This window comes from Lithobates pipiens, unplaced genomic scaffold (assembly GCF_037356315.1).
Source record: "Lithobates pipiens isolate NorthernLeopardFrog02 unplaced genomic scaffold, aLitPip1_a1.2 Scaffold_27, whole genome shotgun sequence".
Taxonomy (NCBI): domain Eukaryota; kingdom Metazoa; phylum Chordata; class Amphibia; order Anura; family Ranidae; genus Lithobates; species Lithobates pipiens.
The window spans coordinates 26,265,320-26,293,310 of NW_027507788.1; the positions used below are offsets into that span (position 1 = coordinate 26,265,320).

At 41.5% G+C, this 27,991-nt stretch overlaps 1 protein-coding gene across 1 annotated transcript in view; it reads left to right on the top strand.

Moving 5' to 3' along the window:
• Positions 1–366: 366 nt before the first annotated feature.
• The window catches only part of ERFL (ETS repressor factor like), a 111,996-nt gene continuing 84,371 nt past the window's right edge, over positions 367–27,991 (top strand). The window contains exon 1 of the mRNA XM_077456656.1: positions 367–1,007. The gene's annotated coding sequence lies outside the window, so the exon portion shown is untranslated. The remainder of the gene's footprint in view (positions 1,008–27,991) is intronic.

The window sequence follows — 27,991 nt, forward strand, 5'->3', positions numbered from 1 at the left end:
GCCCCCCCCCCCCTCCTTTTCCCTCCCCCCCCCCCCCCTTTTCCTCTTCTCCCCTCCACTGCTCCTGCAAAAAAAAGAGGACAGCCCATGGGGGGGGGGGGGGGGGGGGGGTGACATCCATCCATCTCACTTTAGGGGTCTCTCTCCAAATATACACATATAAAGAGAGGGAGGGGATACCAGGAATGGGGGCTGGAGGCATGGAGAGGGGGGGTTGAGGATAAAAAAAAAAAAAAAAAAAGCCATTTTCAGCAAAACAAGTTTTTATTTATTTTTTTTTTTTTTAATCTAGCACTACCTAACAACCCTCTGTAAATGAAATCACTCATTCTCATCAAGTCGGCAGGCCAAATATTATCTTACAGTGCATTGAGAGGGATCGAATCCTATTTAGAATCGCGATTCGACATCTGTTTTCAAATTTGATCATCTATGAACTTTATTTTCCGAGTTTGGGGAAAATTATATTCTATCGATCCCAGACACTGCCTGCCTGTACATATATTTTCTGCTGCAGCTCAAGGCAAAGGAGTGAGAAGCTAAGGAGTTGAGGCTGACACTCTCTGCAAAGAGCCAAGGCACAACACACACTTCCGATCTCCTCCTCTCCTCCACCTTAACCTCCTCTCCTCCTCTGCTCCTCTCCTACCTCTCCTCTATTTCCAGCCCTCTACCTTTCTCTTCTCTTTCTCCTATCTTCCTTCTTCTTCTTTTTTTTATTTGCCCCCCTTTCACATTCTCTCTCTCTTTATTTATTTATTTATTTTTATTTATTTTTTTCTTTCTCTTCCACATTGCATCCTCTTTGACAGTTCAGCTTTGGTCCTTCTCTTGCTCCTTGGGCTGAGTTCGCGATCCTGGAGGAAGAATTTCTGAAGAGCCTCTCTATTATGACCTCTCACTTTTTTTATGATTAAGTGTATCTGGTCTCATTCAGTTCATTGAAGTGCCCAGGAAGAGACTGTCCGATTCTGCTGCTGCAGGACACGCTGGATGACAAGGAAAACGTGAGTTCCGACTTGCACTGTCGGGAAACTTAACTTTTCTCTCCTTGGTTCTTGTGCTTGGAAGACATGGACTTGTGGGTTGGGTGTCGGGGCGGGTGGCTTGCTATGACAGGTGCAATATTAAGGAGGGGAGGCTGCAAATTATTCTGAAATAGGGGTAAATGTGAGTGTTTTGGGGGGACTGGGAACTATGGGGTTGCTGTCGGGTGCTTGCTATGACAAGTGCAATATTAAGGAGGGGAGGCTGCAAATTATTCTGAAATAGGGGTAAATGTGAGTGTTTGGGGGGACTGGGAACTATGGGGTTGCTGTCGGGGTGGCTTGCTATGACAAGTGCAATATTAAGGGGGGAGGCTGCAAATTATTCTGAAATGTAGTAACTGTGAGTGTTTGGGGGACTGGGAACTATGGGGTTGCTATGACAGGTGCAATATTAAGGAGGGGGGGCTTTAAATTATTCTGAAATAGGGGTAACTGTGAGTGTTTGGGGAACATGGAACTATGGGGTTTGCTGTTGGGTGCCTTGCTATTATAGGTGCAAATATTAAGGGGGGGGGGGGGGGGGGGAGGCTGCTAATTATTCTGCAAATTATTCTGAAATAGGGGTAACCATGAGTGTTTGGGGAACATGGAACTATGGGGTTTGCTGTTGGGTGTCTTGCTATTATAGATGCAATATTAAGGGGGGGGGAGGCTGCAAATTATTCTGAAATAGGGGTTACTGTGATTGTTTGGGGGGACGAGGAACTATAGGGTTGCTGTGGGTGGCTTGCTATCACATGTGCAATATTAAAGGGGGGGGGGCTGCAAATTATTCTGAATTTGAAATAGGGGTAACTGTGAGTGTTTAGGGGACCAGGGAACTATAGGGTCGCTGTCGGGTGTCATGGCTTGCCATGGACGGTGCAATTTTATGTTGGGCTATAAATATTAAAAGGGAGGGTAGCTGCAAACAGGAGCAATATTAAAAGGGAGGGGAACTGCAAACTACTCTGAAACAGGGGTAACTGTTAGTGTTGGGGGGGGGGGGGGGACAGGAACGACGGGGTTGCTGTCAGGTTGGGTGGCTTGCCATGGCAGGTGCAATTTTATGTTGGGTTAAAAATATTAAAAGGCAGGGGTTGCTGCAAACAGGTGCAATATTAAAAGGGAGGGAGGCGGCAAACTACTCTGAAATAGGATTACATGTGAGTGTTTGGAGGACAGGAACTATGGGATTGCTGTCGGGTGGCTTGCCATGGCAGGTGCAATATTAAGAGGGAAGGCTGCAAACTATTATGACATAGGGGTAACTGTGAGTGTTTGGGGGACTGGGAACTATGGGGTTGCTGTCTGGTGGCTTGCCATGGCAGGTGCAATTTTACATTGGGTTAAAAATATTAAAAGGGAGGGTAGCTGCAAACAGGAACAATATTAAAAGGGAGGGAGGTTGCAAACTATTCTGAACTAGGATTACATGTGAGTCTTCTTGAATACAGGAAACTATGGGCTTGCTGTTGAGTTGGGTGGCTTGCTATGACAGGTGCAGTATTGAAAGTATGGAAGACTGCAAACTATTCTAACATAGGGTTACTTGTGAGTGTTTGGAGAACAGGGGAACTATGGGGTTGCTGTGGGTGGGGTGGGCTGGCTTTCTATGGAGGACAGGGGAACTATGGGGTTGCTGTAGGTGGGGTGGGGTGGCTTGCTATGGAGGACAGGGGAACTATGGGGTTGCTGTAGGTGGGGTGGGGTGGCTTGCTATGACAGGTGCAATATTAACAGGGGGCCTGCAAACTATTCTGAAATAGGAATACATGTGGATCTTTTTGAGGATAGGGGACTATGGAGTTGCTGTCGGGATGGGTGGTTTGCCATGGCAGGTGCAGTTTTATGTTGGGTTTAAAATATTAAACGAGAGAGAGAGGCTGCAAACTATTCTGAAATAGGATAACATTTGAGTCTTTCTTGAGGACAGGGCAGGTGCAATTTTATATTGAGTTAAAAATATTAAAGGTAGGGTAGCTGCAAACAGGTGCAATATTAAAAGGGAGGGAGGCTACAAACTATTCCGAAATAGGGTTACCTTTGAGTGTTTGGAGGACAGGGGAGCTATGGGATTACTGTCGGGGGGCTTGCTGTGACAGGTGCGGTATTAAAAGGGAGGCTGCAAACTATTCTGAAATAGGGAACTATGGGGTTGCTGTGGGGTGGGATGGTTTGCTATGACAAGTGCTATATTAAAAGGGAGGGCTACGAACTTCTCTGAAATAGGGTTGCCTGTGAGTGTTTGGAGGACTGGGAACTATGGGGTTGCTGTCTGATCGGGGGGTTGCTATGGCAGGTACAATTTTATGTTGGGTTAAAAATATTAAAAGGGAGGGTAGCTGCAAACTACTCTGAAATAGGGTTACCTGTGAGTGTTTGAGGGACAGAGAACTGTGGGGTTGCTGTTGGGTCGGGTGATTTGCAATGACACATGCAAGTTTATGATGCACAGAAAATGTGAGGCAGTAAAATACTCTGAAAAAGGGTTAACTGTGATTTTTTTGAGGACCGGAATCTATGGGGTTGCTGTCGGGTTAGGTGGTTGTGGGGTACAGTGGCTTGTCATGATAGGTGCAAGTTTATGTTGGGTAGAAAATATTGCAAGGGAACGAGGTTGCAAACTACTGTGAGATAGGGTGAGTTTTTCGTAGGGAAGGGGCTTGTGGGGTTTCTGTCTGGTCAGGTAGCTTTTGGTGGGTTTGCCATGACAAATGGAAGCTTATGATGGGCAGAAAATATTGCACTGGAAGTAGGCAACAAAGCACTATGAAATATAGTTTCTTGGAAGTTTTTGGAGGACAGGAACCTGATGGGCAAACAATATTGCACAGGAGGTAGACAGCAAACTACTCTGGAATAACGTTACCTGTGAGTGTTTAAAGGACAAGGACCTATGGGATTGCTGTCGGGTTAGGAGGCTGTGGGGTCGGGGGGCTTGCCATGACAGGTGCAGGTTTATGTTGGGTTGAAAATATTAAATGGAAGGGAGGCTGCAAACTACTCTGAGGTAGGGTTACCTGTGAGTGTTTGGAGGACAGGGACCTAGAGGGTTGCTGTCGGGTCGGGTGGTTTGCAATGACACATGCAAGTTTATGATGGGCCAAAAATTTTGCACTTGAGGTAAGCAACAAAGTTCTGCGAAACACCATTTCCTGTAAGTTTTTGGAGTACAGGGACCCAATGGGCAGGCAATATTGCACAGGAGGGAGGCAGCAAAATACTGTGAAATAGGGTTAAATGTGAGTTTTTGGAGAACAGGGAACCATGGGGTTGCTATTGTGTAGGATGGCATGCCATGGGGGGGGGGGGGGGGGGGGGTGCAAGGTTATGGTGGGCAGAAAAAAATTGCAGGGGAGGGAATCAATAAATGACACTGAAATAGGGTTACCTGTGAGTTTTTGAAGGAAAAGGACTGGTGGGGTTGCTGTCGGGTGGGGTGGCATGCCATGACAGGTGCAAGGTTATGATAGGCAGAAGATATTACACAGGAGGGCATCAACCAACCCTGAAATAGGGTTACCTGTGAGTGTTTGGAGGACAAGGACCTGTGAGGTTTCTGTCAGGTCTGGTGGTTTGCCATGACAGGTGCAAAGTTTTCTTGGGTAAAAAATATTAAACAGTAGGGAGGCAATAAACTACTATATGGGTCAACTGTTACTGTTTGGAGGACAGGGGCATGTGGAGTTACTGACTGGTGAGTTGTTTGTTGGGTCAGTTTGCTTTTGGGTTGGGTGGCTTGCCATGACAGGTACAAGGTTATGTTGGGTGGAAAGGTTTGCAATGGAAGGAGGCCACTACTCTGAAATAGGGTTCCCTGTAAGTGCTTGGAAGACAGGGACATGTAGAGTTGCTGTCAGGCCAGGGGGCTGTTGGGTTGGTTGGCTTGTCATGACAGGTGCAAGGTCACGATCGCCAGACAATACTACATTGGCAGGAAGCAACAAGCTGTTCTGAAATAGGGACCCGTGAGTGTTTGCAGGACAGGGACATGTGGGGTTACTACTGGGTTGGGTGGCTTTCCACGATGGGAACAAAGTTATGGTGGGCAGAAAGTATTTCACAGGAAGAAGGCAACAAACTACTCTAAAATATGGTTCCCTATACCTCGGGATTAGTCTTTTTCTGCAGAGAAACTAGTTAGTAAAAAAGTGTGCAGAGCAGCTATGGTTTGCCAAGTACAGGTACCTGGAGCAACCAGCTTTCAGATCATTTTGGATTTTTTGAATGTGGATTTCTGATCAACCTGTATGAGACTAAACCTGCACATTGCTCCATGTATTGGAATGAACGCAAAGTAACTTAACTACAACAGAATACCCACAACGTCAAATGGTGAATATTATAGCAAAGGCTTTTTAGGATGAATTCAACTCATGCCATGTGGGATAGAACAAGACAACTCTTCTACTGCAATACTATAGAGGTGAAATAAAGTGCAATTGTACAGAAATAAGGAAGATAACTAGGGTTGGCACCTTTTCATCAAGTCAAACCCAAAAACTTTAGCGGCGCACAGCATTTTTTTTTTTATACTATAAACTATACATATATTTTTCTATTAAATAAAATTTCTAATCATATGAGGCCACAGAGTTCCCCTTTTACATCTGAACTCGCAGGTTGGACTGACATAGGTTGGACTTGATGGACTTGTGTCTTTTTTTCGACCTCACCTACTATGAGTTCCCTTTCACTGTATGGGAGGACTCTGCAGACTCTGATGTACAGTAAGGGAGAACTCTGGGGACACTAACATAAGGATGCTCTGGGAACCCTGATTTAAGGGGGAACACTGAGAACTCTGATGTACGGAGAGGACTCTGATGTAAAGCGGAACGCTGATGTAAGGGGTGCTCTGAGAACCCTGATTTACCTTAGTGTACTCACTCAGAGGCAGGAGAGAGAAGGGGGAGACTTCAGTCACAGACAGGGATGGATGGTGAGCTCACTCATCTCTTGGCAGTCAGCACCTCTCATCCAGATGTATCTGAGGCTGCTGGGCTTTCCTTTTCTGAGGCAGAGCCCTGGGGATTGGCATGTGGCAGACACAGAGGGGTAGGGGCAGGAGGAAGAGGTTCAGATCAAGCCCTCTCTCCTCTCCCGTCTGTGTGTGTGTTTGGGGGGGGGGATTGTTAGTGTTGGCTTTGGGCAGCATGAAAGAGAGTGTAGCAGACACTCTCAGTTTAGACAACTGCAGCAGCAACCCTGCTGGGAAGCCATAGTCCAGACTGAATCATGTGTCCGGGTTTCAGGCAGTCTGAAACCCAGACGCATGATTCCAAACACAAACTGTCCGGGTGAATCCCGGACAGGTGGCAACCCTAATGATAACCTAAAGTGTATCCAAACCAAGAACAAAAATTCAGTATTGCAGCCTACTGCTCCTTAGATGTTCTTTTTTCACACTTTCTCACTTTATTTTAACCTGGTAATCCTCCATTAGCACACTCCCTGTCCTAGGAGGACAACCATACTGTGCAGCATTGTCACCATAGGACAGGGAGTGTGTTAAGATTACATAACACTGTGTTAGCACTACATAAAACCTCCATAAGCGTGGAAGGTGTTTTGTAGTCTGCGAAGGTATCAGGGAACAACGCTGACTTTTCTCTGCAATTGTCCAACAGATATAATAAAACGTTTTATTGGTAGTTTTAACAGACCAAACTATTGTTAGAATTTACTTACACTTTAACCGTTTTAGTGCAGACACAGATCTCCTTACCCTTCATGCACAATTTAAACCAGGGGTCTCAAACTGGCAACCCTCCAGCTGTTGCAGAACTACAATTCCCATGAGGCATTGCAAGGCTGACAGTTACAAGCACGACTCCCATAGGCAGAGGCATGATGGGACTTGTAGTTCTGCAACAGCTGGATGTCCGCCAGTTTGAGACCCCTAGTTTAAAGGGACACACACATAGGAAACAAAATGACTATTGACTTCTGATAGGACCACCCATCCAGTTGCAATGCTATGTAGAGCTACCACAATAAGGATGGTAACTTACCTGCTTTAGTGCAGGCGCAGATCCTTTATGCACAGTTTAAAGGGACACACACAGTGAAAGAATTGAATATTGGCATACAGCTGGATGCACCCATGCAGCAATGCCCAATAATACGAGCAGACGCAAGAGTTGTACCATTTTCTAAATACGGCACAATGTATCGGCGCCTTTATGTTTAAATGGGACTATTTTCAGATACCATATACTGTCCAATTATGACGGTGTACAGGGGAAGATTTCCAACTTGGAGCGTCAGCATAAATATCGCTCGACCCCCATGCATGCGTATGCAGATATTAGTGCGAAATGATTAAAATCGCCCGTATGGAATAAAAATTCCTGGCAATTTCCGAATAAGTTGATTCTCTATGATAGGATATCGTTGGTAAGTATTTTGCTCCTTCTGGCTTGCAGGATGTAAAGCGTCGTTTTTTTTTTCCAACACGTTTTTACTTGCACCCACACTCACTCAGGTTGAACTGGACGGACTGGTGTCTTTAGTCAACCTTACTAACTATGTGACCTAACTTGTGCACTGAAGCCACGTTATAGAGCACCACTGATGGCCTCTACATGTGCTGCCCGGATGGCGCCAACGCTCAAAGCAACCAGACCCGAGTTCTCACTTCGTCAACTTTGGTTACTCCCGGCTCGGTGAGCAAAGCGATGTGAAGTTTCCCAGCTCACTCCTCTCAACTCCAACCTAACACAACACTTCGGATCTGACTTGTCAATCTCCTGGGTACTTTTTTTTAATCCCTTCTGAATCCTCTCCTTAATCCCCCCCCCCCCCCCCCGACAAATGCATCAGTTTTTTTTTCACATTTTACTTTTTTCCGACTTGTTTTGCGTCCTTTTTTTTTTTTTTTTCCAAAATCTGTTTTCTGTTGACCTCAACCAGAACATTTACATTTTTTTATTTTTTAACATTTATAAATTTTAAATTTTGAGGTTTGCATGCATTTCGATCGGTATTTGTCCAATTTTTATTTTTTTTTCAATTTTCCTCCCCCCCACCGAACCTCAGTCCCTTTATCCTCTCCCTCTCTCTCTCACGTCTCTTCCCCTCTCTGCAGCTAACTGGGGCCGGTTTCCGTTTAGATTAAGCCAGGGAACCTAATTCCAGGGCAAGGATCGAATCTTCTGGCAACAAAGGAAATAGCGTATTGATCAGGAGCTCCGGAGATTAAGAGACAAGTGTGTGTATCCATCAGAGCTAAACTGCCTCTCTCTGCCTCTGTGGGGCTGCCTGCGGACGCCTGCTGCATGCCAAGCTTCTACTCCACTTAACCCTACGCTTACCCTACCAGGACCTTTTTTTTTTTTTTTTTACGGGCCTGGTACCGTGGGCCCCAGAGCGGGCGCGCGTTGACCGCACTGTCTGCGTACACACGCAGTAGATGTAGACCGCAAAGGCAGCCCTCCCTAAAGAGAACCATTGAAATATTCTTCAATCCCCTCTATACAGCCAATTAAAGGAACAGTACACCTAAAAAAAAAAAAAAATAAAATAAAATAAAAAAAGCCCCCTCCCAACCCCCGCCCCGTAACCTCCACGAATCTGGCTATAGCAGATCTGTAAAAACAACTTTTATTTCACCCTTCTTCATAAATGTCTGTTCTATGTTAACCCCCTTTAACGTTCTGCTCCACCGTTTGGTAGCGCACATTTTTTGAGTCGCGCTAACGCATTGAAAAATGTGGACTTTAAAGGGTTAACTGCCGTTTTAGGCTAAAAAAAAAAGGGCTTAGAGGTCTTTCTGCACAGGAAGTCACGTGTGCGTTGTTAAATTTCGCCCGCCGCTATGCCACCTTCAATTTTTTTTTAAATATATGTCGTGCTGAAGACTATGCAATTCGCAATTATATGCATAAATATTATCAAAAAATTTTTACGCATTTTTTTTTTCTGTTGGGTTTTATATTTCGCCGCCCCCCCCCCCCCACCTTTTAACACTCAACCAGCTCTCAATCCTAAACGTAGCATATAGTAAGTTTCAGACATGAAAAGTCCTTCAAAGCTGCCTAGATGGTGCGTCTGCTCATCATGATTGCTAACGCATTTTGGATGCTCTTTATTTATTTATTTTTAATGGCAAAAAAAAAAAAAACTCTGCTCTCGCCCTCTGCTTAGCTGCATAAACACACATAATTCCAGCACATAATCAACACATAATGCAGCCATTCATTTTGTTTGGTTAACGATCATCTCTTTTCAATTGTAACCCCCTTCATTTATTTCCAGTCGCCTATAACGCTGTTTTTTAATTCCCCTCCCCAAAGTCAATATATATCAGTAAGGAAATGAAGCGCGTCAAGGAGCAAAGTGGTTGCTACTTATATATCAAATAAATAGACCGACATTAATTTTCACACACACACACACACATAGGGACACACACATTAGCTATGTGAAATATTGTATCTCTCTTCTTAGAAATAAAATGGGTACTTTATTTACGTTAGGCCCGAAAAAAAAAAAAAACAGATTACTTCATTTTCTAAAATGTGTAAATTTCTGGATTTGGTAATTTGCGTTTTGTTTTTTGTTTTCTTTTAGGACCTATGAATTTATTCATTTGTTATAATTTATTAATTTATAATAATAGTATATATTTACTTTAAAAAAGTGCAGTGCCAGTAGTCTGTATTTAAAAAGCTAAAAAAAAAATTGACGTTGTGATAAATAATATGACCTGCCACAAACTTTTCAGTCAACTGTTTTATTTTAAAAATCTCTGTTCTGGAACGCACCAGTAAACTGCATTTGAAAAATGTAAATAGAAAGTTGGATCGATAAAGTTTGTCATCTGAAATTTGTTCTTGTACATAAGCAATCCCCAAAGCCATTGGGTCTTACTTGCCTTATCAATAAGTCATATTGTGTATTATTTGGTGGTAATAAAATTGGTACTTAAGTCATGAAATGGATAAAGACGTGCTTCTCTAGAAAGCTGGTGGGGAATACTTTGCATATGTGGGGAACATGCCTAAAAATACATATCCTGTTGTATGAGCAACCTATTGGAAAAATAATTATTATATATTATTTTCAGGCTTTAAAGAAAATAGCTCGTGCTATTATATCCTAGCTGCCTGTTATTATTTTTTTTACAACCTCTTAATGATTCTTAGTAATAAAAATGTATATTGGGTATTTTTTTTGGGGGGGGGGGCGGTGATGTACTAAAATTAAGTTACAAATTGTCAACGCTACAAAGCTTTATTTACACTGAAAATCGCTGACACTTTTGACCTGCAGTTAAGTATAATTAAATACAGCAGCAGTGTAGTGCAGTCTGTAAATACATTTATTGGTCTGGTTTTATTTATTTTTTATTTTTTTATTTGACAGTTTGTTGCACCCATAAATATAGCTTGGTAGAAGAGCTTACATTTTAAGTTTGAGTTATCCATGTCATTATATCTCCAAATTGAATATGACATTTCCCATTGCCAAATCTAAATATATTTGTGTGTTATATGTGCAGTACTTTTGCTTGCAACTAAAGCTTCAGTCTAACGTTCTATATAAATAAATGAAAAAAATAAAATAAAAATAATTAAATATATATATATATATATATAATATATAGAGAGAGAGAGAGAGAGATCTATATATATATATATATATATATATATATATATATATATATATATATATATATATATATATATATATATATAGAGAGAGAGAGAGAGATATTGAGATAGATAGATAGATAGATCTATCTTTCTATCTATCTTTATATATATATATATATATATATATATATATTGCTATATCTAGATATATCTAGATATCTATAGACAATTACCAATGAAATCAATTACATTTAACATTTTGACAGCAATATTATTATTTTATTTTTTTTTTTACAAAAAAGCCATTTTAAAGGCTCTATTAATAAAACATTTTTCAATCCAAAAGGAAGAGGACACATTTGTATTTTATCCTTACGCATCGTATTCATCATTGTCTAAAATAGTTCACTGATTAATAATTATACCCACCAAATTTCCATAGGAATTAGTTTTACACGAGATTAATAACTGTGCTGTGATAAATAGACCCCTTAGTGGTGTATAATGATGCTCTGTGTCATTTTATACACTGTCACTCTTAGTATAACGGAAAAACTGTGATCTATTAATTGTTTTAGTCAGGGAGCAAAGTCGCCATGATAATGTATTATATGTTTAGCTTACACACTAAGGGTTAAATGTTCTGTCAAATTCAGTATCTCTCTATAACGAGATAAGAAGATAAGATTTTATATCAGCCCAATGTGTAATGTGGTGTATTTTCATGTATTAATAAAAAAAAATGTAAAAAAATGGATTTTAACAGCCCATTAAAGATATGTGGACAAGGTGGACAAAGCTTGAAAAAAAAAAAATGCATATAGGTTGTGGAGACGAAAAAAGTAAATGAGGGAGAAAATTGTATATTCAATACAAGCGCAGGAATCCGCAATATGCTGAGAAAACTCAAAGGAGGCAGGGAAATTGAAAAACAAAAAAAAAAAAAATCCGTTAGGATGCTGTAGGATTTAGGCACAGCGGGGTAACAAAATGGAGGCCGTATTGTCTGTAAAATGTAAAAAATAGGTTATTAAATGGTCATGATAAAATAGTTACATTGTAGACAAGTTTTTGTTTTGTTTTTTACATTTTGGACTGAAGAATATTTTTGCATTCATTTGAAGTATCAATATATATATATATTTGCTATATTTTATGTCCATCTCTAAAATATATAAAAAAATTAATCTGTAATAAAATGAACATTTTTTTGTCAAAAAAAAAATGTTTTTAAAAGAGAATTGTGTTTTTTTTGGGTCAAGCTGTGCAAACAGGTGTCCCCTCCATATATATATATATAAAAAAAAAACTTAAATGGCCTTGTTAATTGAACAAAAAAAACTTTATTTGTAAAAACATATCTTACATTTTACCAAATTAAAAAAAAAAATAACAAAAGTGTGACTTTGCTATCATAAAAATATAAATGTTTTGGGGTAGGAACTTCTTATATAAAGGAAGAAAATATCCATCGTGTTTTTCATTAGGGCTAGCTGTGCCAACAGGTGTTGCCTCCAATCCACATTGACTATGTAAAATCTCTTTTATCTTGTCAGAAGGCATTATAAAATGCAAGCAAAATTTGCCTCTCTTTTTAAGTTTTCATGTTTCTCTTGCCAAAGTAAATATCATCTTGTATCATGAATGACATTTGAAGAATATAAAAAAAAAAAAAAAAAAAAAAACTTGTTTGATTTTCATTCCTCTTAGCTTGAGTGGGTGTCTTGACAAGACTTAAAACGATAGAGGCACTTAAGACAAGACACTATCATCGAGATTTGCAAATTCGCTATGTCTGCACCTGACCCGCTCGGTGAACTTGGTCGGATGCGAAGGACGGCTGTGGGAATCTGAGCCAATATGTCACAGGCGCAGCCAAGTCGGGAATATATTATTAGGGTTACTAATAACTTTTGGTCTAGCAGTCTTTATAGGAGGAAAATTATACCCTTTTTTTGGTGGGTACGTTCCCTATGAGATTTGTTGGCCTGCAGTTCCGAGAGAACCGGGTGGGGCGGGGGGGGATGAAGGAACATTGGTGGTCCTGGGGCCATTTTGTCGAAGCCCAGGACAATCGTTTTTATTGTGATTTGCTTACTATCGGAGATAATTAGTTTGCTTACACTAAAGTCAGTCTAGCCAGAGGTCTAATAGGTAGAACGTTGTGTTTTTACTGTAAGTTGTTGCCGGTTTATTTATCACCAGCACATTTACAGGCAATAAGGGCATGGTGTTTTGTTTAAGTGTGCCAGGTTCTTCACCATTGATCACCCTCCGCAGGTTACAATCTCTAGACTTTCAGTAACTCGTTGCTCACCAATCAATCCAGTGCATACAAAAACTAAAATGGAGGTCATATATATGGCCAACTGACTAGCCCGTGAAGTTAATTCAAAATTTTGGGCTTGATTTGCTAAAACTGGAGAATGCGAAATCTGGTGTAGCTGTGCATGGTAACCAATCAGCTTCTAACTTCAGCTTGCTCAATTAAGCTTTGACAATAAAACCTGGAAGCTGATTGGTTTCTATGCACCAGATTTTGCAATCTCCAGTTTTAGTAAATCAACCCCACTGTGTCCTCGGCTTCTTTATATAATTGACTATATGAAACTAGATGAACATATTTCCATAAAAGAATCTTTCCCGAAAAAATTTCTTTTTTTTTTTTTTTGTTCCTTTCAACTTCGCAAACGCAAGTTATCCCAGAATCCTTTCCTTGGGTCTACTTGAGCGAAGAGGTCAGTTTGTATCTCTGAGATAAAAGGAGAAAAATGTTGGGAGTTTATATGAGACCCTGGGCATCCCGCACAGAGGTCTCCATCCCTAATATATTAATGCACAAGAGGGAAAAACTAGGGGACAAGGGGACTTTATATGAAATACGACACACAGTGTCGTATTTCATATAAAGTCCCCTTGTTCCCTATGTCCCCTAGTTTTTCCCTCTTGTGCAGTTTGTATCTCTATTATGTACAAAGTTTTACAGTATATTATCTTTATAGATATTAAAATTTTAATCCTTTGTCTTCTAAAAGTTCTCAGGCCTTGAGAGGAAGGGGTGTCAAATATTTCTAGAATTTAAAAAGTCTTTAAACCAGGCCTAAACAAAGGCATTGAAGACATTTTTTCCCAATGACAGCACATATTTGCTAACACATTTTATTATGACCTATTGGGTGTCTATAGTTTGTTTTTGCCGCCTGTGCTGGGGCAATTAGCTTAACACACAGAGAACTGAAACAAAAGCCAATCAATTTTGGAAGCGTGGTTGGTACTGGATAGCTAATTAGGACTTGGCTAGTCATCACCTTGGGTTCAGTCAAATATCATTTAATACTAATAAAGACATAAAGATTTAAAGACCGGAATTATAGGTTATGTAGTTGGCCATTAATTCTTATCATCGTCACTCCGCCATTCCTGGTATCGTATCATTTTATCTACTGTGGATGAAATTTTGCGCATTGTACAGTCCAGTTATATTCCCTACGCAGGCTGTGCCATTGCTTGAAATCATTTTATTAAGATTTAAAGAAAATAATTGCAAGGCTCTGGAAGATATTATTTCTAAATAGCATGAAAAATAATAGACGCTTGCTTGTATACCATTCACGTATAAAAAAAAAAGGGAGATTTGCTATATAGGTTTATTGGTTGCTGCTTACTATGCAAAGCTAATACACATATAAAAGGATATGATTGGGTGTCTGTACAAGATAACATTATTTTGTGAGAGGTTCATATATGGAAATATGTTCACCTAGCTTCTTATAGTCAATTATATGGAGGAGCTTCACAGGCTGGTCAGTTGGCTATATTTATGACTTCCATTTTAATTTTTCAATCAGTTTTAGATTCATATATTGAAATGTACATATTTATATCATAAAGATTATTTATGGCAATAAGATGGTATGTGTACAGCCTTCCACGTCTGTCTCTGTCTGTAAAGCCATTAAGAGTTCAATGTTCTTATCAAGCATAATGAAAAGTTGGTCAGATACTAATTAAGCTATCAACATGCTTTTGAATTTTAAGTGGAAACTGAAGAACCCCCACGCGAATGAGAACATACAAACCATCCGTGTAGATTGTTTCCTTGGTGGGAACCAAACTCAGGACCTCAGTACGGCAAGGCAAGAGTGCAAATCTATGTCCAAAGCCTAGATACCCAAAGAAACTCATCCAGGCTCTCCAGATTCACACATTCTACAAATTTAAACATTTGCTAAAATTGAGGATATACTCCAAATTTGCAAAAATGATGCACTGGTCTCTATCGACAACACAAACAAACGATGAGACTGATACAATGAACATTGTACGATGTAAAACAACACAAACAAACGATGAGACTGATACAATGAACATTGTAGGATGTAAAACAGCACAAGTAGATCATGGAATGATATGATTTTCATTAAAACAAAGGTAACCATGCTTGACAACTAACTCATTCTGAAATTTTTTAAGAATTTAGTTAAACGGTTATTGATGGATGGTCACTGAAAGCAACAAATCTGGCTTCATTATCTTAGAACAGGCAGAAGAATTAAAGATGATTGTTGATTGGTTGGTCATTATTTGTTACTTCCATTGTTAAACTTTTACGAGGCTTAACACAATACAAAGTGTGCGGAGACCCACCTCATTGTGGACTTTTTATGAGTTTTGCAGACCTGCCTTCCATTGCTTGCACGGGATAGGGACCGGCTTGGCTGTGTCGGGGTTTCCCTGCCGCTACTGACCACTTGAGCATAGGATTGCACCTTTGGGTCTGCAGCGGGCAGGAAAGTGCAGAGGCGGGTGATATATGAGAGGGCATGTGTTGTATCTTATGTCATCTGTGCTATTCTAGGTTTATGGTCAACTGAACAGTAAAGCCCCATACACACTATCAGTTTTTCTGCTGAGTTTTTTCCCTCGGATTTACCAAAACCATATAATATGAGGTCAAACCTTAGGAGTTTCAATGTGTATGTAATCAGACAGGCCCTTGCACTACATGGTTTTGGTAAATCTGAAGGAAAAACTCAGCAGAAAAACTGATAGTGTGTATGGGGCATCAGACTTATATGGTTGGTTTCTTCGAACATATCATAGGTTCTTGTGCCAATTAAGTAATTATATCCACAGATGCTCATCCAATAAAAAAAGTGAAATAATGGAAATACAGCCAAAAGCAACGAATCAAAACCAAGTAAGCCATCAGCTATACTAAACACTTGTTCACTTTTAAGCCGATCATTACAGTATGATTGTACAATCTCCTTTGGATTCAAATGGAATGAATTGCTTAGGTAGGTCCTCACATTACATAAGCTTTGGAAATCTAAAGCTGATTGTATAAATATTGTACGAATTTGATTTTAACATGCATGTTCAGCTTAAAGCCTAGTACATACTATTGTTTTTTTTTTTTCATTCATCCCAGTGGGCTGAAGAAAAAAAAAACGGAAGAGCTCGGGAGGAGCCGCTGTACTAACTACGTGGTGTTAGTACTCTGATCCCCCCCCCCCCCGGGGCTATTGGGCCCCCTGCCAGAACATTTTCGATGATGACCAAACCAGCTGCCATACACACGGTCCCAATATCAGCTGATTTCTATTGAACCGGCCCATGCCGACCGACATTCGGTCCCTGTGTACTAGGCTTTAGGCTAAGGGCTCCTGCACACTGGGTGTTTACTCAACCGCTCAGCCGCCTTGAAAACCTTTTCTCCTGGCAGGAGAAAATCTGCTTAAAAAAAAAGCTATGTTTTGCGCATCAAGCATTTGAGTGTTAATAGAGTTTATTGGCCAGAATATGAATTAGTCTGACCCTTGGAACACATTTACACTCAAACACACCTAAACGCGTCTAGCGATTAAATGTGTTTATGCGCTTTTAGGCACATCAAGCATTTTTCTGCTCAAAATTTCCTCTCCTGAACCCACTGGTGATGGTTTTTTTTTTAGCCATTAAACGCTCCTCTTCTAATAAATGCCCAGGTGTACAAGGACACGTAGGCTAACATAGAGAGATGCTTTTACAGGACGAAAAAAATATAACGCCAAACTCCTGTGAAGGAGACTTTTTTTTTAACCCTGTGTGCATGAGCCTTAATAAATGGTTGCTATATTCAACAAACATATGTGTCCATGTTTCCTTTTTAATTAATCAAATTGCGACCAAAATTCCATCACTTGACTTGTATTTGACCAAAACCCTGCGTGCTAGTGGGCTTATTCATTAAAATACAGAGCAATGTGCAAAGTGCAGCAAGCCAAAGCAGCCAATCGGACTTCAACTCCTAACTTAAGTGAACTGAAATTGGATTGGTTATCATGTGCATTTTACTCATCGCCCTTGCCCTTTGCCCCACGTTATTGAATAAGCTCCCGAATCTCTTTAAGCGGCTGCGCCGCGGTGGATATTGACGCTTCTTACCAGCAGGCGAGCCCGCGTCTCATCTTTGCTTTTTTTTTTTTGTTTCCCAGTTAACGAGCCTGAATGGCTAACATGGTCTGCAGAGCGACCCCTATTATCGGGCGTTACTGGGGAAGTAATATTAATGGGAAGCCACGGTGTACAGCTGCTTCAGCTTGTGTGCCTGAAAGCGAAGTCTCTAAACAGACCAAAAAGGCAGGTGTATATAGAGACAAATGGGTTCTGAGTTTGGATATGGCAGGAAAGGTTGAAGAGTGCCGAGAAAGCTGAGATTTCAGTGTAGTTAAAAGTAATGAAAAGTAAGGGAAGAAGAAAAAAGTGTAAAGAAATGAGACATAAGCTAAAGATACACCCCAGACCTTCACACAAAGCACTGTTCAAATGATGTGCCATTCACAAGTCAGTGTATGCCAAGGGTTGGTATTCTTGCATAGGCAATAATGGGCATCACCCAACTGCAGAGCGTGGTGGCTCGCCATTTCTCTTGTCTCAGTGTAGATGAATTAAGAAAAAGATCTAATCTTTCAACCTATGAAATCTCTAATACTGGGCTGCCCACACAATGCCTTCCAGACTTTCCACACAAGAAACATATATTGCTTAACCTTTAATTACCCCCCAACCCCAATATGCAGTGCATGGATTCAGTTCTTCTTCTAATGCCGCGTACATACGATCGGAATTCTAATCGGAAAAAGCTCTGATGGTTTTCCCAACGGAATTCGGACGGGATTTCGCTCAAGCTGTCTTGTATACACACGGTCACACCAAATTCCGAGCGCCAAGAACGCGGTGATGTACAACACGTATGAGGGGACTAGAGAAAGGAAGTTCAATAGCCAGTAGCCAATAGCTTCCATCTCGTAGTTGAATCTGAGCATGCATGAGTTTTTGCATGTCGGAATTGCATACACACGATCGGAATTTCCGATAGAAAGTTTTTCTGTCGGGAAGATTGAGAACATGCTATCAATTTTTTGCTGGTGGAAGCATACACACGGTCAAATTTTCTGATGAAAAGTTCTCATCGGTCTTTTGCTGGCCGAAATTCCGATCGTGTGTACGCGGCATAAGGCTTAGAAGAGATAAAACAAAGAGTTGCCAACACTCAAGATTCTCCTTCAAAATGATTTATTAGGAATGTCATTTGTACAAACGGGACAGCTGTTGACACGTTTCTGCCTATAGTCAATAGCTATGACTAAGGCCATATAGCCAGAAACATATCAGTAGTTGTCCTATGTAGTGGAATTTCTAAAAAGAATCTTGGAGGAGATGTTTGAGTGCTGCCAATGCTTTGTTTTAGTCTTTCAGGCTGCCACTGGTCACATGACAAATTCTCTTGACTTGAACTGCTGGGTCTTGGGTTTGAAGGCCACATGAAGTCATCCATTGTGGTGAATTACCCCATGTGCAGTATTTTGTATGTTAACATGCATTGCTTTATGCAACTCATTTACCGCACTGTAACAAATGATAAAGTGGACATGCAGCATTTTATAAACCAGCGTACCAATACACATGGCATGTTCATTGTGGTGTGCTCCCTACTGTACTTCTGCATCAATGGACCACTCTTAAAGAATGGCACATACAAAGTGCCTTGCATTTCCATGCATTGCAATATGTTTTTACCATGCATGACCACAACGGGCAGGCCTTAGGTGGCCGTATGTCACACTTAGTACATCCACCATATGGATTTTGTACTTTCTTCTGATGTTCTTGTTGGGTTTTCTCTAAAACCTCCAGCTTTCGCCTTAAAAACTCCAGCAAGTTCACTGGCATCTGACCAAATTGGCCATGTTGTGAGGAATTGCGGTAGGAACATCACAACTAAGGGGTTGATTTACCAAAACTGGAGAGTGCGAAATTTGGTGAAGCTGGGCATGGTAGCCAATCAACTTCTAACTTCAGCTTTTTGAACTAAGCTTTGACAAAAAAAACTAAAAAACTGGAAGCTGATTTTTCACTTTACAGTTTTAAACCTCTAAGCCCTTGTACACACGGTCGGAGATTCCGATGGAATGTTTCCTATCGGACCGTTTTGTCGGATATTCCGACTGTGTGTGGTCTGCATTGGACTTTTTCCGTCAGAATATCCGACGGACCAACTTTTCCAACTTGCCGGTAAAATTTTCCGACAAAATGCTCCGATCGGACATACTCCGATCATGTGTAGCCTACTCCGACGGACAAAGTGCCACGCATGCTCAGATCAAATTCCTAGACCAAAGCTATTGGCTACTAGCGTGAACGTAGTCCCTTCGTAACGAAATAACGTTATCACGTTATGTACAATCGGATTTTCCGACAACTGAGTCCGACCGTGTGTATGCAACATCACTTAATTAATCCGACGGATTTGGTTGCTGGAATCTCCGACCGTGTGTAAGGGGGCTAAGTGTCTTCGTTGGTAGGTGCAGAAGTCAGGTATTTTGTAATTTGCGTTGTGTGATATGCTACATGTACCACTATGATTTTTTTAGGCCTTCGGTATTAATCACTATTTAATAAATGGGCAGACTTTTTCCAGTAAATAATAAAGTTGAGCATTTTTTAACCTGACGTTCCAAAACACTTGACATAGTCCTACCGCACTTGTGCATCAGAGGGCCACTCTAGGATGGCATTGGCAACACACAAAGGGAGTGATTTACTAAATGCAAATCGGCTGTGCACTTTGCAAGAGCAGTTGCTCCAGAGCTTAATAAATGAGCAGAAGCTCTGTTGACTTCCATCAACCAATCACGCGCAAGCAAAAATGTTTTTATTTTTATTTTCCTTGCATGTGATTGGGTATTCTTTGTAAACTGAATATTTACCACATTTACTAAGCTATGGAAAAACTGCACTTGCCGAGTACATGTGTATTTGCCTTTAGTAACTTAACCCCAACGTGTCCATGCATTGCAATTGTTTTTTACTCAGCATTACCTACGTCACACCAGGTACATGGTCCATATGGATTTTGTATGTTCTTCCTACGTTCCTGCTGGTTTTTCTGTAAAGCAACCAATTTCCAGCTTAAACATTCCAGTCGGTTAACTGGCATTTGACCAAATTGGTGATATTTTGAGGGCTTGTCGTAGGGATGTTACGATGGGATTGGTTTACTAAAATTGGAGAGTGCGAAATCTGATGCAGCTATGCATAGAAACCAATCAGCTTCCATTTTTTTTTTTGTCAAAGCTTAATTGAACAAGCTGAAGTTAGAAGCCTACCATGCACAGCTCCACCTAATTTTGCACGCTCCAGTTTTAGTAAATCAACCCCAATGCGTCTTCAATAGCAGGTAGAGAAGTCAGTGTTTTTTTTTATGTAATTTGTGTTGCGTGATAAGTTACACGTTCTACTATCATTTTTTCAGGACTTGAGTATTTCTCGCTGTTCAGACTTTATCTAGTAAATCATAAAGATGAGAAAATATATTAAAAAAACCTGTTCCACCCCCAATCTATGCACTAGATACAATAAGCAGGAATCTGATTGTATTCACTCCTACACAATTGGCGAAAATAATCAAGTTGTCGAAGAGCTGAAAAACAAGATTTTGCCAGCGATAAAAGTCATGGCGATCTCACGGATTGCTATCTTTTCCACAAAGGAAAGCAGAATTATCTTTTTTTACTGCATGAGCACAAAAAGTTTAAGTCAGGAGGTAATTTCACAGTGATTTTGGGTGATCAATATGTGATCCTTAAAGGATCATGCAAGTTTCCATTACCTGAAGTACATGTGTGATTTCCCGTCGATCGGACAAATTTACGCATTCACAATTGGCCAAAACAGAGATGCGCCAAATACGGCCATTTTCCATTGATTCTGCGGTCTCTCTATTCCTATAATCATTCTTTACACACACTTAAATCACAGATTCTTCTTCCAAAGAAACGACAATGCTTATTCATCTCCAGCATTTTTTTTTCCAGCATGCCAATCGCTATTTGTCGCTCATCGCCGCTCATTCGTCAGCCTTATCCTGTTTAGTTATTGCTTGCGACAGTGAAATTGGTCGTATCGTTATAAAAATAATAATAAAAAAAATGAGTGTCGTTTTGTAGTCGGCCTAAGAAATTAAAGGGAGGCAATAAACAAATTAGAATGGATATCAAAGACACATGTCTTAAGGGAATGGCGCAAAGGTAAAGAAGATGGAAAGACTTTAGCGGAAAATGACGGCAAGAGCGAGAAGGGGAAGAAAGCCAGAGGAGAGAAGCAGGTGAGCGAAGATAGGTGATTGGGCACAGACAGGGTTAGGTGCCTCTAGCTTAAACTGCAGCAACTGGAGAGAAAATCAATATGTGGATAGGAGCAGCTGAGAAGGAATGTATCTTGTCAAAATAATGTATTACCCTCATCCCGTCTGATCGATGCTCGGAATTAGCAGAGCTGCAGCTTTAATATTTACCTCCGCGCAACACTTCCAATCTAAATTTTAATTGATTTCGGCACCACCAGGGTGGGAGTGAGAGAGAGGGAGACGGAGGCCTGGAAAGGAGTGACTTATATTCTGGAGGCCAGCAACCACAGGGCACACAGTGCATGTGTCAGATCATCTAGAAATAAGCACAGGCCTTTTTAATAAAACGGGGCCGAGAGCCACGGGGGGTGCTCAAAGTGCAGTCACCAGTAGTAACCGGTTCTTTTTGCTAGGTCGCATCAGAAAAAAATATATATATGTGTTTCTGGGTGATTGCACTTTGGTCTTGGGCTTATCAAACAAACTTGGGTGCAAAGAATGGGAAAGAAGTAGAATTGCCAGCAGATGGGTATTTTTGATCTACAGTGAGCTGGGTGGTGACACCCAGAGAGCACATCACCACCTATTGTCAAAGTGAAACCAGGATTCTCTATAAAAAATGTATTTTGTACAGCTTTACAAAAAAATAGGCAAGTACTGTTAAAAAACATAATGGGGTGGATTTACTAAAGGCAAATAGGCCGTGCGCTTTGAAAAGTGCAGTTGTTTTAGAGCTTAATAAATGAGGTAAAGCTTCACTTTGCAAAGAGTACCCAATCATCTGCAAGGAAAGTAAAAAAATTTTTTGCACATGATTGGAAGATGGGAGTCAGCTTCTGCTCATTTACTAAGCTCTGGAGCAACTGCTTTTGCCGAGTGCAACTGCACTTTGCAAAGAGGTTAATTTCATTTAGTAAATCAACCCCAATGTATCACTGTTATGATGTGCAAAAACATATTAATATGTCATGCTACTATTTTGTAGAGTGTGTAGAACCATTCACATCATCATAGTTACATAGTTAGTCAAGTTGAAAGAAGAGGCAAGTCAATCTAGCCAACCAATAGCAAAATTAAATAAGTAAATAGAAAGCTTCCCTATACAGAAGCCTACACCCAAAGTTGATCTAGAGCAGTGGTCTCAAAACTGCGGCTCAGGGGCCAGATGTTGCCCTTTGCTGACCTTTATCAGGCCCTTGGGGCACTATTTATTTCACTGATACCAACAACGAGGCATAACCCCCCTCCACTGACCCCAAAGAAGGGGCACAATTCATCCTAATGACACCAAATATGGTGCACAATTTCTCCCAAAGATACCAACAATTGGACCCAATGACACCAATGATGGGGCACAATTCCTCCCAATGACACAAACAATTGGGCCCACCGACACCAAAGATAGGGGATAGTTTTTTTTCCCACTGATGTTGGGACCTTTCTACTCCAAATGGCCACAATTCCTCCTAATGACACACCAACAAATTGGCCAAATAACACCAATGATGGGGCACATTTCCTCCCACTGAGACCAATGACAGGGCACAATTCCTCCCACTGATACCAAAGACGGGGCATTGTTTTTCCCCACTGATGTTGGGACCTTTCTACTCCCAATGGCCAAAAGTCCCTTAAAAGTCTGAACTGGCTCTTTTTTTAGAAAGTTTGAAGACCTCTGATCTAGAGGAAGACAACCCCCCCCCAATAAAGCATGGTCCAATTTGATCCAGCAGGAAAAAAAAATCCTTCCTGATTCTACAAGGCAATCTGATATTCCTTGAATCAAAAATTGCAGATGTTGCTACCTATAAATATTAATATCCAATTTTGTGTTGTTCCCCGAAGAAGTTTACATTTTATAGACAAGAATACTATTAGTATTGTAATTATATATGGTTCACTCTAGATGTAAAACAGTTTAAGAGTCTTTTTTCCCCTAAAATTGGTATTAAAGTCTCAAAAGATTTGGAAATATAGGATCCTCTTCTGTTGTCAAGTAGTCAATAGATTTACCAAAATAGTTGAACCTGATTTGCAAAGTATTCCGGGTGAGTCATTTCCTTTTTTAGTCCTGGAAATATACCTTTGGATCTTTTAGAGATAATGCAAACATTTGTTGAAAAAGTTAAGAATTTGTTGTAGAAACTCAATGGACCTTGGCGGGTGTTGTCTGTAGGCTCCACAGAACGTTGTACGGAGCTCAGCTGTCAATGTAAAGAAGTATTCACCGTCAGCTTGGAGCACAAGGTAACTGGACATGCGTTAATTTGTTCTAAGTGTTGTAACTGTCGAGAGCTTAAGCTATGTAGGCAAGTTAAGATTGTTCAGTTGAGCAATCTAAACTGGCCTGGAGCTCCTGAGATATATAAGGAAGAAGATGGACAGCACTGGAACATCATTGGCTGATCCTTCCATTACACAAAACTCATATTGCTTGCATGTACACAGTAAGACAACCATTCTTATCATGGGGAACACTAACCCATTGGCTGATAATCTTTACTTTCTCCCAACAGACCTGTCAACGTTGTCTGCCAAGGTCTATGGTGGAACAATGAATGTCTTGAACACTGAACATCTTGATCTCAAACATTTCTGCATAATTGGACTGCAATTGAACAGCACTCCTCCACCCCCTCCCCAAGGCCATCCAAAAGCTCAGCTAACAAGGAGAAGGCCATGTTGACAGAGGGCACTTTTGTTCATTTTCAAGTACCTGCCTGCTTGCTTGGAACATTTTAACTGACCAGCAACCTGTGAGACCCATTGTAATGGGCAAGTGTTTGGAGACAGAGAAAAGTACAGTCTGTCAAAGCAGCCCTCTCCTTGCTAGCCACGATGTTGGACAGCCATGAAAGGTGCCCTGCTTTACCTCATAGCTAGTCTAAGCCCTTGTACACACGGTCGGAGAATTCGTCGGAATGTGTCCTATCGGACCGTGTTGTCGGATAATCCGACTGTGTATGGTATGCATCGGACTGATTCCGTCAGAATATCCGTCGGACCCAATTTTCCAACTTGTTGGAAATATTTTCCGACCAACTGGTTCGATCGGACATACTCCGATCATGTGTAGAGAATTTTGTTCGGACCAAGTGCCACGCATGCTCAGATCAAATTCCTACATCAAAGCTATTGGCTACTAGCCTGAACGTAGTCCCATCGTAACGAAATTACGTCATCACGTTCTGAATGATCGGATTTTTCGACAACTTAGTCCGACCGTGTGTATGCAACAGTTTCGGACAAGATCCGACGGACAGAATCCGACGGACAGAACCTGACGGATTTGGTTGTCGAAATGTCCGACCGTGTGTACAAGGGCTTAGAAAGCACCAAGAAGATGGAACAAAGTACTACGTGTACCCAGTGCCAGGACAAAGACATCTAGAGCCCGGCCAAACTACCCCCCCCCCCCCCCAAGATGTATGAGCATTATGCTTTCACCTAAAGCATAATCTGCCCTCCTTCTAGTACAAATCTACCTCCTAGTGAAATACCCCCTTCCAGCACAAAACTTTGCCCCCCCCAGCCCCCAAATGCCCCATCTCAAATGCCCCACCCCCCCAAAAAAAATCACTCATCCTAGCACAAATACGCTACCATTAAAATATTTGCTTCTGGTACACATCTTCCCCTTCCCAGCACAAATCACCCCTCCTAACACAAATCTTCTTCTGTCTGTCAGGAGGAGGGATGGTAGATCCCTCCTCCTGACAAAAATCTCCCTAAATCACCACCCTTAGCACACACCCCACATTTCCACTCCTAGAACAATACTTGCAGCCTGCTGCCCCTACATTTTCCCTTTCAACACAATCTCCCTCTACCCCAATCTCCTTGTGGCGCCCCCCCACCTCACACGATACCACAGTGCCCAGTGCCGTCCCTCCTGCCCACCCCTTGTCCTGCGTGTACCTCGGAGAACAGAACTCATTGTTAAAATTCGTTAATGCTTGGGTAAATATTTATTCTCCCATTTGTCTGTCCTCACACCTAAACTTTAGTTTCCTATGCATGTAGTTCTAAGCAGGTAGGTCTTAAGCAGGTAGGAAATGAAAACTCTTCTTGGCTAAATATAATGGAAACCACAAAGCTAGCTGAAGGGTCCTTGTCATTTAACGATGGTCTTCACCACAGTCATTAAAAACTTTAGCCTCCGTCATTCTTTTGACTACAGTAGACACTTCATTTCACGGAAAAATGTATTAGCACCTCCCATTTTTATGGTGGCTGATCAAACTTGCCTCAAAGCTTGAGGGGAAAAAATGTTGCATGCTGCAGGTTTATCCTCATGTCTTCTGATTTCCATCCAGGCCCAGCGTTGAGAAATAATAATGTTCCTGCAGCCTTAATGTCGTCCTGTCCTTCCCTTTTCACTCTCTCATCACTTCCCCCCGTTTAATTACATTAACATTAGCGGTTTGGTGGTAGTGAAGCAGAAAACATGCCTGTGCACTTAGCATTACTGGCCTGCTAAACATAAACTGGTTTAGGTAAGTAGAATTTAATTACATTAATAGATAGTTATGAAATAAAAGACAGAGGAGATTATTAGGACAGAAAATATTTCAGATGAAACTGAGGGAAGTGATATTTTTGGAAACGGAGCTAAATACCTGTCCAGCAATCCCAACAAATTCAATTTACCAGTCGCCATTTTGGTGCGCCTGTTTCACACCTGCCAGCATAGGCGTTTGCACAGGGTATGCCGGATTGGCCTGGGCACACCCTAATCACCCTGTTTGCATTAGCATTATTGTTCTGTGTGCCAGTGGGGATATCGGAAAGATCTTTCACTGACTGACTTTGCTTAAAGGAGAAGTGTGGAAACATTTCTCTCTCACTCTGAATCTGCTGGCAGGGAGTTCATGTGTCAGCGGGTCATAGTTACATAGTAGGGGAGGTCAAAAAAAGTCCATTAAGTCCAACCTATGTGTCTGATTACCGTATTTATCGGCGTATAACACGCACCCCATGTTTAGGAGGGAATTTTAAGGAAAAAAACTTTTAGGAGGGAAGTTTAAGGAAAAACACTTACATTTAAATGCCCATCAATGCAGCCTTATCAGTGTCCATTGCAGCCTTGTCAGTGCAGCCTTGTCAGGGCAGCCTTGTCCCAGTGCAGTCTTGCCCCCAGTGTCCATTGCAGTCTTGCCCCAGTGCAGCCTTGCCAGTGCAGCCTTGCCCCTGTGGAGCCTTGCCAGTGCAGCCTTGCCCCAGTGGAGCCTTGCCCCCAATGTCTATTGCAGTCTTGTCAGTGCAGCCTTGCCCCAGTGCAGCCTTGCCCCCAGTGTTCATCGCAGCCTTAGATTAATTTAAAATTGGCACCGCCGAGATCACCGCAGAGACTTGCCGGAGCGGAGCCAACAACGCCGAGATCGCAGGGACTGGGCGGAGCCATGATACACATAGCTGAGTGTACTCGGCTCCACTCACAGTCACGCCCAGTCCTGCCCTATGATGGACATAACAGGTCCAATGGCGGGACTGGGAGTGACTGTGAGCAGAGCCGAGAAGAGCCGAGTACACTCAGCTATGTGTTGTAGCGATCGCTCCGCTCACAATCAGCGGAGATCGTCAGGGATCGGTGGGAATCAGCGTGTAAAACGCACCCACAATTTTCCCTTGATTTTAAGGGGAAAAAAGTGTGTGTTATACAATGAGAAATATGGTATATGTCAGTATTACATTGTACCTGTATGTTGTGGTCGTTCAGAGTGCCACAAGGAAATGTGTATATATATAGTATCCCACAAAAGTGAGTCTACGTACATCCAACTTCTTTGGTCAACCATGGCGAGGCCTCTTCTGAGTAGAACCTGTCCTGTTAAACAGCTGTATGGTCTTGGCCACCGTGCTGCACCTCAGTTTCAGGGCTTTGGCAATCTTCTTATAGCCTAGACCAGTGATGGTGAACTTTGGCACCCAGATGTTTTGTAACTACATTTCTCATGACGCTCAACTGCAGAGTGTATGAGTTTTTATAGCTGCAAAGGGTGGGCCAACTCAATATTGAACCTTACAGACGAAGACTTCAAATTTCTTGTGCGTGTAAAACAGGTGTCCCGATACTTTTGACAATATAGAGTATTTGTTTGAGCTTTGAGGTGAACACCCTAATGCAATAGCCTATGCACACCTATCTTCAACGCAACCGCAGACTCACCTTGCTATGCTCAACAAACATTGACTTTGCAAAGTGAACAGTCTCACCTCTTTGAGTAAATCCACCCCAAATGCCTACAACGTAAATTTCTGTGTATGAAAGAATCACAGGATGGTAGTTGAGCGTCACGGCACAACAAGACTTTTTGATTCTTTTTTTTTTTTTCTTTTTTTTTTTTTTAGGGCATAACGGCCCCTTTAGTAAATGACTTCCTTTGTTTCTGTAAATCAGTCTGCAGACGTGAAACGATAGATCTGGTTAGACCGGCGAAAGTGAGCCTTTGCTAAAGTCTGTGCAGGTGTTTGATGGTGAGCTATGTAACACTCAGTGCATGAAAGCCCTGAGACAAAGCAACCGAAGAACAGATACAGGATACGGGAGATGGTACAAAAGAGTAGCTGGGGGCACAAGACCTGGCAGAGTGATGTGTGAGAGGTAGCCCTGCTGAGCTGCGTAAAGCACCACGCCGCGATCAGGAATCTCAAGCAGAGTATGTACATACTGTGTGAATGTATGTATC